The sequence below is a fragment of the Vulpes vulpes genome, chromosome 14 (assembly GCF_048418805.1).
Source record: "Vulpes vulpes isolate BD-2025 chromosome 14, VulVul3, whole genome shotgun sequence".
Classification (NCBI taxonomy): domain Eukaryota; kingdom Metazoa; phylum Chordata; class Mammalia; order Carnivora; family Canidae; genus Vulpes; species Vulpes vulpes.
In genome coordinates, this window is record NC_132793.1 from 23,664,354 (window position 1) to 23,677,536 (window position 13,183).

At 46.1% G+C, this 13,183-nt stretch overlaps 1 protein-coding gene across 1 annotated transcript in view; it reads right to left on the minus strand.

The window, feature by feature from the left end:
* Nucleotides 1–13,183, minus strand: part of MYH7B (myosin heavy chain 7B) — a 38,672-nt gene that overhangs the window by 23,401 nt on the left and 2,088 nt on the right. The window lies entirely within an intron of this gene.

Sequence of the window (13,183 nt, forward strand, 5' to 3'; positions counted from 1 at the left end):
GGACAAAGCCATGAGAGATCTGGGAAGACTGAGGAGCTCAGAGAGAGAAACTGAGTCACAGGGAGTCTGATCCACCCAGAAAAACACTCACACCCTCAGAAACAGAGAGCAAGGAGACTCAGAGAGAGGAAACTATGGAATGCCTTCTGGGACTATTTGGCACAATTCTCTTCATACATCCAGGGAAACTGAGGCCCAGAGAAAAGAAAGCACTGGCAGGTCTCACAGATAAGCAGTAGCAGAGATCAGATCAAAAAGAGAAGCACAGAAAGTGAGACATCCCTCTCCAGTACTTGCATTGCTTCTCTTTCCTCCCTACCTCTGTCCCCATCTCCCCAGGGTCCCCTGGGGAAATCACACATGAAGAAAACTAGAGCAGGGACCACAGGCTTAAAGGAATAATTTGGCTGAAGAGAAAGCAAAATGAAGAAATTCAGAACACCTAGAAGACATTCAAGATTCACAGGAAACCAACTTCTCACTGTTAGCCCCATCCTGCACCCCACTCTTAACAGGGGTTGGATGTGCTGGCATTCAGTCTGTCTGGTATGGGCTTCGGAATACATCAGGGCGCTTCCAGGCTCTCCTGTCCATCACCCCATTCAGGCCTTTGTGATACCACAGAATTTCAGAGTCAGAGAATCCAAGGATCCTGGAACCTGAGACAGTGGACGTGTAGAAGTACGCAGGTCCAGAGCCAGGATGCCAGCTAGATGTCAGGCTGAGCTCACACAGAGAAATCCTCTGTACCAACTGACTACCAATTCCAAATATGCAGATATATCTATATTCTATAAAAGATATAGAAATAATTTCAAAGATACATTTCAGCTGTATATAGTTCAAAACAGGTAAAACTAATGTAGGAGGATAAAAGTGGTAGTCCTTTGAGGGAGAGTAATGAATGGATGAGGCACGAGAGAAGCTTCTGGAATGCAGGAAACACTATATACTGAACACAGCAGTAGCTACACAAGTGTGTTCACTCTGTAAAACTAAATGAGCTGTACATTTAAGATATCCATACTTCAGGGCATGTATGTGACACAAGTTTTGCAAAAAGTGCATGGCCAAATTTGGCAATGTCTATTAAAATTACATATGCTCTGATCCTTTTAGGAATCAATCCTACAGATACTTCTCCATGTTATGAAATGATACAGGTCTCCTTTGGGTGACATTTAGGTTGTTCCCAGTCTTTTTGCCATTATAATCAGGGCTACAGTGAATATTGTCACATACAGTCTGAGTTTTTGCAAAATAAACACACCCAATTCAAGAAACAAATTACCGACACCTGCTCCTTTTTTTTTTTTTTTTAAAGATTTTATTTATTCATGAGAGACGCACAGAGAGAGAGGCAGAGACACAAGCAGAGGGAGAAGCAGATTCCCTGTGGGGAGCCCTGATGTAGGACTCGATCCTAGGACTCCGGGATCACTTCCTGAGCCAAAGGCAGACATCTGCTCAACTACTGAGACACCCAGGTGCCCCTATTTTACAAAATTTCTATGAATGAAATCCTATATTATGCATTCCTTTCTTCTTTCTTCTTCTTCTTCTTCTTCTTCTTCTTCTTCTTCTTCTTCTTCTTCTTCTTCTTCTTCTTCTTCTTCTTCTTTTTTGTGAGGACATCACTCTGTTTTAATTCTCTTCATAGAACTTAGGTTGTTTCTTGCCTGCCTCCCCACAACTAATGGGCAAGAGCTTGGTCTATACCCCCAGCACCTCACAGCACCTGCACATAGTAGAAAGTCAATAAATCTGTGCTGAGTAAGAGTATGAACCAAACTTGATAGTTTAAGATGATAGGGTTTTGATCTCCTTATGGGGTCAGAGACTAAGGGACTATGCCTGAGAAATTTATAGAAAGTCCAGAGGGTGGGAAAAACCCTGCTCACTGTTTGAAGATGCTCAGAAGGAAGGGCTTCTTTCCTAATACTTGAGCAATAGAATTAGCCCAGAGAATCAGAACCTCTAACGAGCCTAGCTTATACCAAACATGATGTGAGTCTGAATTCTAGAATTACCTGCTCAGTGTCTAAACCTGGGGCTAAGAAACCAACCAAAAGAGGGGCACCTAGGTGGCTTAGCAGTTGAGTGTCTGTGTTCGGCTCAGGTTGTGATCCTGGGGTTCTGGAATCAAGTCCTGCATCGGGCTCCCTGCATGGAGCCCGCTTCTCCCTCTGCCTATGTATGTCTCCGCCTCTCTTCCTGTGTCTCTCATGAATAAATAAAGATAATCTTTAAAAAAAGAAATTAAAAAAAAACAACCAAAAGAAATGGGTTTTGAATTGCACTCTAAGTTTGCTTCTACTGAACAGGGCACACCATCCTGCTGCAGTGAGCTTACAGACAAAAATGACAAAACACCGGGGAGACCCAAGACACACCTGAGAGAGGCACCAACTGCCACAGTCTGCAAGGACTTAAATTTGGGACCAACCTTACATATGTGAAGAGCCATCCTGGAGCAGAGGAAGCCCATGTGATTTGTGGTGGCCTCAAGAGCAGGCCAATGGGGTGGTTACAAGGGAGCAGTTTGGATATACACACAGAAAAAGGGGCTTTCTCACCCTCAGAGCCAGTCAGCCATGGAAGAGGCTGCCTGGAAGAAAATGAGCAACAGCATTCCTGCCAACAGCAATGGGGAATCATGCAGGGCTTGAAGCTTTGGACTGGGTAATCTCAGAGATCTGCTCCAACTTCAGGACCCTAGGATTCTAGAACCTCCAGAAGCTTCATTTCTTCATAACCACCCTCACATCCCAACTAACCCACCCACTGAGTAGCCAGTGTAGACAGTCCAAAGTCCTTCTTCCTGCCTCTTCTTCCCAGGATTACGAGTACAGAGCCAAGACATGGGTGCACCTCAGTTTGTAATCCAGAGTATTAGAATCCAGGAGCAGAAGACTTGAGGCAAATAGGACAAAATGTACACAATGCTTTGTTAATTGTTCTCTGTACTTTCCTGTATCTTTTATTACCTTCCCCCTTTTTCGCCTCCAATTAGACAGCAGGGCATAAGAAATTAGGAGTATCAGGGCTGAAAGGGAAATCATCTCATCTAGACCTTCAGGTGAGCTGAGGGCACAGAGGCCCTGATAGGGACAGAGGGAGCCCAGGCCAGACTCTGGGATTCCACTCCCAAGGTTAGCTCTCTAGCCCGGCACATGGAAACCCATAAAGGAAAAAGCAGCTATGGTGAGGACTGGCATGAGGACAGCTAGGTCACCTGCAGCCTGGCCTACAGTGTGTCTACCTTCCTGGGCTGCAAGGCCTTTGACTGGAAATCGCTCTGAGAACTGCAATCTTCAAGGGATTTAATGAAGGTGCTGATGGTGCAAGAAAGTTCAGCCTCAGTGCTCCCAGGCCCCTAGACCCTGAAGAGGAAGGGCAGGATCCAGGGTAGACAGTAAAGTGGCCAAAGACAGAGACAGGCAGTCTTAGGATATAGGGGCATGGGGGCCAAACTGGGCATCAGGGTCGAGGTGCTCCCAGTTTCTATCAAAGGCCTCAGATCAGCAGTTGCCAGCAGTCCTGGAGCTCACAGCTTAGTAGCAGCCAGAACTGGAGGCAGCTACTGAGCCAGGGATATTTGGGGGAGACTCCCATGAGCAATGAGCTGATAGGACAAAGCCCAAAAGGGACATCATACCTCCAGCCTCTCTTCTTCTAGCCCAAAATGCCACTGGAGGAGCTGAGTGTTAGAAAAAGCAAGGGCAGACAGGGAGACAGAGAAGATGTGATTTGGGAGCCATACCTGGCCAGAAATGTATCGGTCACCAGTGCACCTCAGTGCCTGGAAGTCCTTTGATAAAGATGCTGAAGGACTCTTCAAATGTTACTTCATCTGGGAGAGACGCATGAATCCAATTCGACAGGCATCTGGCAGCTTCTATGTCCAGGATGGGAACACAATACTCCTTGTCCAGGAAAGGAGAGACACCCAAAAGAGGTGTCAGAGTGGAGACATCTGAAGGACAATAAGCAAGTCTGACACCTAGACGGGCCAGGAGAGGGGCATGACGACCAGACCCCTTCCCTCACAGAGCAGCAGTCAATAAACCAGCAAATGTTTTCCAGGGTAATTAAAGATGGTGGCATGGGCTCTGAAGGTACTATAGTAATGCAGTGGAGGGTCATGGGGGTGTACACTACTCAGATTGGTCAGGAAGGGCCTCTCTGAAGAGGTGACGCTTCACAGTGAGACATGAAGGATGGGAAGGAGCCATGCAAAGAGCCAGAGGAAGAATATTCTGAGCAGAAGGAACAGTTAATAAAAAAGCTGTGAGGCAGAAAATAGCTTGGTGTGTTTGAGGCCCTGTCACAAGGCTAGTGCAGCTGGAGCGGGGAGCAGAGATGGGGGGAGGGTTTTACAAGGTGAGGTGACAGAGGTAGGCAGGGGCTGGGTCACCAAGAGTCTTGTAGGACTTGGAAGGGACCCTGGACCTCACAGCAAGTACAGCGGAAAGCTGTCAGGGCAGGAGAGTACGTGGTTCAAGTGTGAATGCTGACCGCCCCGGCTGCCATCTAGAGAATGGGCTGGAAGCAGCAAGGAGGCCCTGGTCATCCAGATGGGAGGAGGGCACCGAAGGGAGAGGGGAGGGGACGCAGAACAGGAGCCCAAACTCCAAAGCTGGAACAGCCCCCCAGGGAGGCCAGGCCGACCAGAGCAGTTGAGACTAGACTGTGAAGGGCTTCAGAAGCCAGATCAGGGTTTGGCGCTTTCTCCTACAGGACCTGGGGAACCATCAAAGGCATTTGTACTTTATGTTTCTCATCAAAGAGCTCTGAGCAAGGACATCTGACAGCGTGGTCAGATTTATGTGTTCACAAGATCCCTGTGGCAGCTGGTGCGGAGGAAGGACCTAAGGGATGACACCGGTGGCAGGAAGACTGGCTTAGGAGGCGGCTGCCATAACGGTCCAGACGAAAAGCAGTGAGGCCCCAAAGACCTGGGGGCTGCCCTGCTTGTCCAAGGCTTGTCCCCCTCCTGGGGCCCTGGCAGCTGCAGAGGCCCCGAGTGGGCCCCAGCTCTGATGCTTGTGCAGAATATAGGATAAGGGCTGCCAAGAGGCATCAGGGCTGTTTATCCGGAGGAGAGATGCCTCAGCATGGATTTAGGGCTAAAAGGTTACTGGGGGGGGGGGGAGTGGAGGGGACCAGCTGTCCCCCATCTTCACAAAGGACACACAAGGGAGGGGACTGTGGCTTCTGCTGCAGCAACAGGGAGGGAGGTTAGACACGTGAGGGGAAATGTCCTGACAGGCATCAGAGGACGAAAGGACCCTTCAGAGATCATGCAAACCAACTCTCGCACTGAACAGCTAGGGAAACTGAGGCACAGAGGAAGAGACAGATCCTTGTCTGAGGCCACATAGTGAATGAGACCTATGGCTAGAGCCAACAGCACAAACTCCCCCTTCCAGAGACCCCAGGGGCCTCCCGGATCCCTCCCAAGCATACCTCAGACTGCTCTAGAAGAATCTGGGATGTGTTTGCCCCCAGAGAGAAGTATACGTGGAAAGCCCTCCTGGAGATAAAGGGATGGACAGAAAGACTTGTGCTGGACTCAAGCAGTCTGGAGCTCTGGTTTGCTGCATCCTTGAGTTCAATCTCTGCCCTAGGCCCTCACTGTCTCTGCCCACACCCCACCACCCCCACCAGTCTCAGTGTTGTCTGCATTTGGTGGGGGTCTCTTGTAATTCTCACAGCCTTGGTCCTTCTGGGTCACCCTGTCTTTCTCTGCCCTCTGAGACTCCGTATTTCTTTGTCTTGGCCTCTGGCTCAGTGTCCCTAGGGCTGAGCTGGACTGGACCAAACTCCCACCCACTCTACCTCACTGGTAGAGTGCCCCCATGTAGACAATGCTCGGGCTCAGTGCCCAGGCTGGAACAGGTGACAGCAGCTGTGGATCTATCTATAGCTCCCTTGCCCTTCAATTGTTCCCAACTTCAAACAAGGGCTGGGGCCTGGATTATACAGGCACCCCCCACCAGCCTTGCTGAAATAGATCCCAGGGGGCTGGGGATGAGTGAGGCTCATGGGGGCCATGTCATGATCTCTTGTAAGTATCTACCTCTGTTTGGACCCCCATGTTCGACCTGTAGCTCTAGGCTGTGGGGCTTTTCAGCTCAGAGGCTGTGTGAGGAGAGGACCAGTAGCTAAGGGAGCAGAGTGTGTGCAAACAGCAGACCTGTACGTGGGTAGGTGAGCATGTGTGACAAGTGTGTTTCCCTCCTCCTGCTTTGGGTGAAAAACACCCAGGAGCACAGGATGCCAGTTCCACAAGGGCAGAGACCTAATCTTTTCCACTTTCTGCTGTATTCCAGCCTGAACTGGGCCATGGCGAGTGTTCAACATAATTTCTTACCTTGGCCTTTACGGAGAGGGACAGCATGCTATGTAATGAGAGGACCCAAGTATGAGAGGCAGTGTAGGGTAGTGATGAAATTACCAATTACCAGCTATGAAATCTTGGGAAATTAACCTCTTAACAATGGAGATTTGTTAAAAAAAAAAAAAAAAAGTACCTACCAACCACACAGGATTCTGATGAGTATTATGAGTTATAACATCTGAAGTGCTTAGAATAGTGCATGCCACAGAGGAGAGACTCAGTAAGTTACTGCTATTTCCAAGATACATCATTAAGTGAAAGAAGTGAGGAAAAGAATGGATGGATATGGTATCACTCTGTAAAAATGGGGGGAGAGAAGAATCATATATTTGTGTGCCCACCTATGAAGGGACCACCTTTGCTGGTAAGAGTGGTTGCCTGTGGAGAGCAGAATAAGTGGCTGAGGGCTAGGGAAGGGAGGGACACCATTTTTTTCCCTTATTTACCCTTTTATACCTGTGAATTTTGAATCATGGGTATTAATTACCTATTTCTTAAGGATTTGCTAAGTGAATATGGGTCACTTCCTTGAACATGATCCTTGAAAAAGCAAGCTCCTATTCTGTGCCAGTGGGGAAGGCCTGGGTGAGGGCTGGGCTTCAGGGTGCAGGCTCATTGCCCTCACCCCTAGGTCTGAGTCTCTGGGACACCCTCTTACCCCCAGCCCAATAGCAGGCAAGGTATATCCATGCAAAACCATCCCAGAGGGGTGCCTAGGTGGCTCAGGGGCTGAGTGTTTGCCTTCAGTTCAGGGCATGATCCCAGGGTTCTAGGATTGAGTCCCACATTGGGCTCCCCATGGGAAGCCTGCTTCTCCCTCTGCCTATGTCTCTACCTCTCTCTGTGTGTCTCTCATGAGTAAATAAATTAAATTTTTAAAAAATAGCAAAAAGTAGACCAGAGGGAGGTTTCCCAGTTTCTAGACCAAGCAGCAGCAGAGGTGGAAGGGGCAGTGGAAACAGGCTTCTGCCCTCTTCCCTGGCCCCAGCCCCCAACTCTTAAGGCAAGCTATTCTTGGAGGCCAGATAATGCCAGCAGTTGTTGCTGCCCATATCAGCTTCCAGAACCACCAGCACTGAGAGGCCCAGTGCTCCCCCCACCCCTGGTGTGTTGGCCTCCCTGTCAGGTGTGGGCCTCTTGCCGCTTTATCCCCTGCACCACATAGGCCGCACATGTTCTGGCCACCACAGGTAAGGAAGGGGACTGGGTAGTAGGCTCCTCCAAGACTCCTGTTGCCCAGCAGAGTGCAGGGTATCCCCCTAGGAGTCACAGTGCAGATAGACACTCTGGCCCAAACCCCTGGTCTAAACTATGCTTAGACTATGGATGAAAGGGGTGGGGTCTATGGACACAGGCTAGACATGAGAGCTAGGGTGAGGGGAGGGCGGAAATGGTAGCAGGGAGAGAGCCTGGGAGGGCCAGTATATGGAGGAGGGAAAAAGCCAAAAATAGGTCTGGGGAAGAGATGCCAGAAGAGGGTCTGATAGCACTGGCTCTGGAATCAGACTGTCCAGGTCTGCTTCTGCTTGTTATGTGTCTACTTACTTTTCTTCTTGGAGCTTTTATCAATTTCCATGATAAAATGGGCATAACCTTATTTCTTGTTGTTGTTATGCAGAGTCAACGATAGAATACATGTAAAAAGCTTAGCCTGTGACTGACATAGCTAAGCACATCTAGATGTCTGGTGATTTTATCCTTAGCAGGATAAAAAGAGCAGGAATGCTTCTTTTTTCAGCTCTGCACCTGCAGGGACTAGACTGGCACACATTAGGACTGCCTCCTCAAGTCCTTGCTCTGCCATTCACAAGCTAAGTGACCCAAAGAAAGTTACTTAACCTCTCTGAGCTTTGGGTTCCTTCTCTGCAAAATGAATAGGTGAAGAATACCTGCCCTATAATGTTGCTGAGAGAAACAATAAACTGAAGTGCTTATCCCATGGTAAGAGGTCAATAATGTGAACATAGGAACCCTGTGACTATGGGTATGTTAGGGTAGTATGGTGGACAAGCCTTGGTGTGCCACTCTGGGGATGGAATGTAAAGCAGTGCCCATGGCAGCCAACATTCTGGAGGAGACATTCTAGTGGGACCACCACGTGGGAACAAAGTCCCAGAATCTCCTAAGACCATAGCCATACTACCTCCAAAATCTTGTGCCACAGCCCAGGCTTTCCCTAAGAATCTTAGGATCAGAACAGGCTTATTCAGCCAGGGTCAGCTTCCCACTTAGTTGAGTACAACAAACACTCTCTGATGTCCCCCAGATCGGGACTAGTTCTGGTCTTGCTCCTAACGCCCAGGGGTCTGTCTAGTAGAAGAGACAGAAATGGAGGAGGCACGTTAATAACAATAAGCACAGGGCCTCTTAAGGGAGTGGCACTTAGCCCAACCTGGTAGAGCAGAGAACAAGGGAAGAACATCTGTCCTTCTCCAAAGGCCAATTAGAGGTGGAGTGGGAGGTTAGGGTGGGGTGAGTGCACCTCTATCCTTACCCTTACAATCATCATCAGTCAGCTCAGGAGGTAAAGGATAGAGAGAAGCTCAAAGAGTGAAATTCAGAATCCAACCCAGTGGGTCTGCCCCGGATCTTCTGAGGTATTATGGTAACTCCACATTCCTCCACATCTTAGAGTGTACTGCCCACCTCTCTGTGGAGCTGGATTGCAAACTTAAGGGCAAGAGGCCTCCTTGTACATAGCCCTCAGATTTTTTTTATATGGGTTGAAAATGCTGTTGTTACAAATATCTCTACTTGTCCTGCCACTGAGGACCTTAAATTTGGGCCTTAAATTTCATTTTTTAATGGAAATTCTTTTAGGTAACTATATATTCACAAGCAATTATAAGAAATAATACAGAAAGATCGCCTCTATTGATACTGATACAATCCCCAAGCTTATTCAGGTTTTCCCAGCTTTACATATATGTGTGTGTGTATGTGTGTATGTGTATTCAGTTCTATATGATTTTATCACCTGTGTAGGTTCACAGATTCACCACCACAGTCTATATTCTGAACACTTTCAACAACAAAAAGGTGTTACCCTTTTATAACTACACTTTCCTCCTTCCGATTGTTAACCCTGCAACCTCCAATCTGTTCTCCATTTCTAAAACTGTCAATTCATAAATGTTATATAAGTGAAATCATACAGTATGTAACTTTTAAGATTGGCTTTTTTCCACTCAGCATAATTCCCTAGAGATTAATCTACATCAATAGATTGATGTCGCCTACATCAATAATTTGTTTCTTTTTGTTACTGAGTAGTATTCCATATCACAGATGTACCACAGTTTGTTTAAACTTTTACCTGTCGAGGGATATCTGGACACCCCTCCTGGACAGCCCTCAGTTGGAGGAGCTGTCTCATCACCTGTGTCCTATGGGGCTAAGGGCACCCATATCCTCCAAATTCTTGTTCCATCTGTCTAGGAGCTTCTTGACACCCGGAAATGGGCAGATTCCATTCTGCATCCCCAGCAGCTAGCATAGGACTTTGTACAGAAGAGGTGCCCATATGTGTGTGCCAAATGGGCTGTGTCCACCGGGATGGGGACACCTGCCTCTCAAGAACCACCTTCTCCAGGGCCTCTCACTTTGCTTCCTGCTGTCCCCTTCACACCAGGCCCAGTGGATACCATGACTTGTGTTTCTCATTCACCCAAGCTTGGGCTTTGCTCTCCTGGGTTTATCTGAGCCAGGCTAATAATACGTTACAGTGCTTACAAGTTCTGGAGCCAGACTGAGTGAAAACTCTCAGTTGCTTTGTCTCTTTGGTTCCCTGTTTGTCATCTATAAGGCAAGAATAATAACAGCACCTACTCCATTGGAATTAAATGAGATAATAATCATTTAAAAAGGCACAAGGCCTCACATAGGAAGCATTTAATACACAATCATGACTATTCTTTTTATTATCCTTATCATCACCCCCAAACTCAGGACTATAAACAAGAGAAATACATACCACCAATATAAACACAATGAGAAGGTTCCCAAAAAAGGTCATTCCTAAGGCTGTGGGATCCCATTCTCATCCTTACAAAATTCCCTCCTGGCTTCTCTCTCTCTCTCTGCAGCTCCTTCCCTTCTTGGTGAAAGTTCAGGGAGATGGAAGGGCAAGACTATAGCCTCTTCCTGAAGAAAGGGTCCCATCAATGATGTCAAGGTGAAAAACGCCTTCTCTCATATATATATGGCGTTGTCAGGCTCACCCAGCACTTCCCAGCTCCAGAGTCTCCCTATAAACAGCCAGGACAGTGTAGGCCCAGAACCCTGCCGCCATCTAGCCACAAGCAGAATCACAAGGGTAATTCCTCAAAGCCCTGCATCCATTTTGCTTTAATACACCTATGCATTCAACTATGTACATATTTACTGAAAAATAAACTTTGCTATTAATCTGGGAAACTTCAAAGAAATACCATGTCATACCCACTAGACTGGCAAAAACAAAAAAGCCTGACGATACTGAGTCTTAGTGAAGATGTAATTCCAATCCAACAATCTAGCAATTCTAATATATTACTGGCAAGAGTGCAAATTTATAAAACCACTTAAAAGAGATATTTTGTGTTATCTAGGAAATCTGAATATGCTCATGACCTTTACACACTGTACAAGGAGGCAGTGTGTTAAAGGCATATTAGACGGTTTACCATTTGTAATAATAAAATACAAGAGACAAACCAATAGACCATTCACAGGGGAGAAGGTAAACGAAATGTGGCTTTTATGCAGTGAACCTATGGAGCAGTGAAAATGAATGAACTAGTCACCCTTATCAACATGGATGAGTTTCCGAACACAAGGCTGAATGAGAAAACAAGCTGAATGATAATATATACAATGTTACCAGTTAAAGTCCAAAAAACAGGAAAAATAGCATCAAGTATTTAGAAACACATATACCTAGTATAAGGATTAAAAATGCATTGGATCTACCTCACACCATATATAAAAATTAATTAAAAATAAACCAAAGATGTACATGTAAGAGTGAAAACTGTAAAACTCTAGGAAGACATAGATATAAATCCTCATGATTTCTGATTAGGCAATGGTTTTTTAGATATGACAGAGCACAAGCAACCAAAGAAAAAACAGATGAATTGGACTTCTTCAAAATTAAAAAAAAAATGTTTTTCAAAGGACACTATCAAGAACTTGAAAAGACAACCTACGGAATGGGAGAAACTACTCCTGATAAGAGACTAATGTCCAGAATATATAAAGAATTCTTACAACTCAACAATAAAAATATGACCTAATTTCAAAATAGAAACTCTCTTTTATTAAGTGAAAGAGAAACTGAGGCAAAGAGTAGTCTAGGAGTAGAATGGTGGTTACCAAGGGTTGGTTGGGAGTGGAGAAAGGGGAATTATTGTTTAATGGGTACAGTTTGGAGATGCTAAGACATTCCAGAGATGGATGACGGTGATACCTGCACAACAATGTGAATATACTTGATGCCACTGAACCATACTTAAGTGGTTAAAATGGCAAATTTTAAATACCTTTCATTATAATAAATTTTTTAAGTTAAAAACAATAGGTAAAAGATGGGAATAGATAAAGGAGATATAAAAACAGCCAAAAGATGGGAATAGATAAAGGAGATATAAAAACAGCCGAGAAGCACTGCTCAATATCATCAGTCATTAGGGAAATGCAAACTGAAACCACAATATGACACTACCTCACACCCACTGGGATGGTCATCATCAGACAGATAAGAACGAGAGGTAAGGATGTAAAAATTGGAAGTCTCAGACACTGCTGGTGGGAGTGCAAAATAGTGTAGCCATTTTGAAAAATGCTCTGGCAGTTCCTCAAGAAGTTAAACATAGAGCTACCCTGTGAACTAGCAAGTCCATGCCCAGGTCTATTCCCAAGAGAATTAAATACAGCTGCATAAAAACTTGTATACGAATGTTCATAATAGCTTTATTTATAATAACAAAAAGGAGAAACGACCAAAATGCTCACCAACTGACAGCCGAACTAAATGTGGTATCTCCACACAATGGAATACTAATCAGGCATAAAAGGAATAAGATATTGGTATAAGCTACAGCATGGATAAACCTTGAAAACATAACGGTAGGGCACCTGGGTGGCTCAGTGGTTGAGCGTCTGCCTTGGGCTCAGGTCATGATCCTGGGGTCCTGGGATCAGCCCTTCATCAGGCTCCAACCTCAGCAGGGAGTCTGCTTCTCCTTCTCTCTTTGCCCCTCCCACCACTAGTGCTCTGTCTCAAATAAATGAAAAAAAATCTTTAAAAAAAAAAAAAAAGTGATCTCTATACCCATTGCGGGGCTTCAACTCACAACCCTGAAATCAAGAGGCACATTCTCTACTGACCAAGCCAGCCAAGCACCACTCCCCATGGGTGAAATGAGAGCTGGATTAGAAGCTTGTTAGTAGAAAATGTCTAAGTGTCCTGGGGCGATGGGAAGGATTGTGCCTTCCCTTTATCAGCCCACAGTTTCAAGAATTCCTTATGCACAATGAGAGCACAGACCTGGAGTCAGCCCTGGTGCCATCAATCATCACAAGTGGGCCTAAAGTAAAGTAAAGCCCAGCTGAGTCTCTATTTCTTCTCAGTAAAATAGGGACAGTAACTTCTCCCTCCCAGGTTTATGGTGGGGGGTGTAAATGAGATAACACATATAAGGTGTCCGAGATAGGCCTGGCACACAGTAAATCCTCAACACATGGGACAGTCCTCACTGTGATTCCACAGGCATTTCCTGAGCAGCACTGCTGGGCCAG